Genomic DNA, 2708 nt, shown 5'->3' with positions numbered 1-2708 from the left:
ATATATATATATATATACGTGGCAGAATCCACTTGCATAGAAATTTCATTTTTGTCCTCTCTCTCTGTTCAACTTGTTTATCCTAACCTAGTGCTATCCCTATTAAGTTGGAAACGTCTCGATCGAAGATGTATTTTCAACGAACGAGTTCTATGCTCGCCGCCGAGTTCAACGAGTATAAGAACGAGCGTGCTTGTGTAATATACGCGTTAAACATCACATAGAACACCCACATGACTCGATGCGACACGTGTGTATCGCGAAGGAAATAATACACGGCATGTGCGGTCGTTCCGGTCATTTTTTTTTTCTTCTTTTTCTTTTCTTTTTTTTTTTATTTAACATTGCATTCAACGAGTGCATTTCTAAACGATTACTTTTCCTTCTTCCGTCTTCCTTGTCCTTTCCTTCTTCTTTTTTTTCGGGGAGGGGGGGAATTTCTCTCTTCTTTCTCTTTACTTTGCTCGATTGATCCGCAAAAACTCTTGATTGTTTGTCGCGTTTGTAGTTCGGCGAGAGAGCAAGGCATATATTTACTCTGTAATAAAACGTGCTTCCTCCGTAAGCGGGTACGAGAAAAAAGAAAAAAAAAGTCTGGCATCAAATATTTTGTCCTACGTCGCGCGTAACGAACTATACGTAAATATACGATCAAGCTTATTCTCGAAATACGTGTGCATCGCGTCGTTTGATGGAGAGAGAGAGAGATAGAGAGATAGAGAGAGAGAGAGAGTGTGTGTGAGAGAGAAAACGAAAGAAACGAGAGATAGAGAAACTGTGCTCGAACGTGCCTCGCCCTCCACTATATACGAACGTATATACTTTTGTGCGTATACAGTAGACGCGCATCGGATAAAAGCTCGATTCACATTCGACGGACAACGAGGAACGGTGGAGAGGAAACGGGCGAGAAAGAGAAGGGCGGTAAAGATAAGAGGGCACAAAGTATGCCACTTTCGATGCGACAGACCGTGGGTCCCTTGTCCCCCTGCGAGACGTCGTTCGAAATTAAACTAAATTGGCGGTGGATTTTCACGAGACAACAGAGTGTTGCACGTATCGCTATCCTCCTGGGTTGTCCGTTCACTGTGAATCAGCCGACGAAGAATGGCGTGTGCACGCACCACGGCGCGGTTAAAACGCGTGCGTACACCTTCTCAACATAGTTCACTACTATATTAACTCGGCCTTAAACAAAATGACGTAAACTGCCTCAAATAATTAAATATATTAAACGAGCTAGCGCGCCCTCGACTTTACACTTCGACTGAACGAATAACAAACTCCTAAATCTTGTGTAATAATTATATAGTATTAAAAGGGATCGCGATAAGTTAGTGTGGATCGCGGTAGAGTATTACGCGAATTCGTGTCCGCCGGCAAAAAAACGATGAAACGAGCGAAACAAAAAACGGGGTTATATAGATAACGATCGATCGAAAGGAGCGTATATATATATAACGTTCAGCGAGCAGAGAGAGAAGAGTGACAGAGAGAAAGGAAGAAGGGCAAAGTAGGCGTGTAGCGCATTCTTAAACGAAAACTACATATTCTCACGTTGTCGGCAGGCGTATAAAATGATGCATGAGCGAGTGGGGATCATAGGAGGGAAATGTTCGGGACGTATCGATCCAACTTAATTACGTTTAACTCCTCGTTTATCGCCGTAAACGTTTATCGAAAAGAAAGGAGAACGATTCTTTCCGTTCCTCGCTGCGAATCGTGAAGGGTGTAACGATGTATGCAACAGATAAGCAATACACGCTCGGCGCGTACCGTGGTCGAGTAATGAGAGGGACAATGGAAAATGGAATGATGGTGGAAGGAAGGGTAGGAAGAGTACCAGCGGGAACAGGAGGAAGGAGGGGGAGGGGGTGATCGACGAAACAAACGATCTCGATCTCGTTGCTCTTGGACGAGAAGAAGATATTCGGTTCGGATAAGCGAGGAGGAGAGAGCGTTCAAAAGACTAACGAAAGGAATACGGGAAAGAGACATATTTAGTTTTGGTATTCTAGGATCAGGAGTGCTTAGAAGAAGCGGGGCAACGTTTGTCCAAATCTCATCCTGTCCTCTCGGCTCAAACTTATAATAACGACGACGGTGACAAAGACGATGACGATGACGGGATGACTGGGTGTTTCGAAGGACGGTAGTTCCTTCGTTCATGTATATTATACAGGCCCGCGCAAAGGATATACTCGACAATAAGGATCGTAGCCGGTCGAACGCGATCCATACCCCACGAGAGTTAATCGAGAAACGGACGAACTCCTACGGCTTTTATGGCTCCGCTCGTAAAGATATACCCAAGGCTTTTTCCGTGGAACTCGGGACCCCTCCGAACACACCCGGTCCTGGAACACTGGGGCAGAAACGACGACGGAGCGTAGATAGACGAGCGAGCGAGCGAACGAACGACGACTGGCTGGTCGGCCAGGTACGTGGTGGTAAAGGTAAAACTCTCTCGCAAAAGGACGCGAAGCGAGCGAGCGAGCAAACTGTGTGTGCCAACCGTGGCAGGTAGTTGCACGCCGGAAAGCACCGGCTGTACAAAGACCGACCCGAAGCCATTTTTGATCCACGATCCTCTCTCTCTGCTTCCAGCCGAGACCCCGAATTACAATGTGCGCGCTTCACCGTGGGTGGACCACCTTGGCTCTACGCGAATTTTTCTTAAATCGCCTCTACCCTCTCTCGATGAACGA

The 2708-nt window shown here is 46.2% G+C and overlaps 1 long non-coding RNA gene across 1 annotated transcript; it reads left to right on the top strand.

The window, feature by feature from the left end:
- The first annotated feature begins 8 nt into the window (after positions 1–8).
- Positions 9–1689, top strand: LOC116185680. The gene is made up of 2 exons (XR_004150550.1): positions 9–734; positions 1356–1689. It is a non-coding gene; the product is annotated as an uncharacterized LOC116185680 (long non-coding RNA).
- Positions 1690–2708: the final 1019 nt, after the last annotated feature.

Source organism: Apis dorsata, unplaced genomic scaffold (genome assembly GCF_000469605.1).
Source record: "Apis dorsata unplaced genomic scaffold, Apis dorsata 1.3 scaffold_28, whole genome shotgun sequence".
NCBI lineage: Eukaryota > Metazoa > Arthropoda > Insecta > Hymenoptera > Apidae > Apis > Apis dorsata.
Note: the sequence above shows the minus strand (reverse complement) of the source record. Positions and strands in the feature narration are given on the sequence as shown.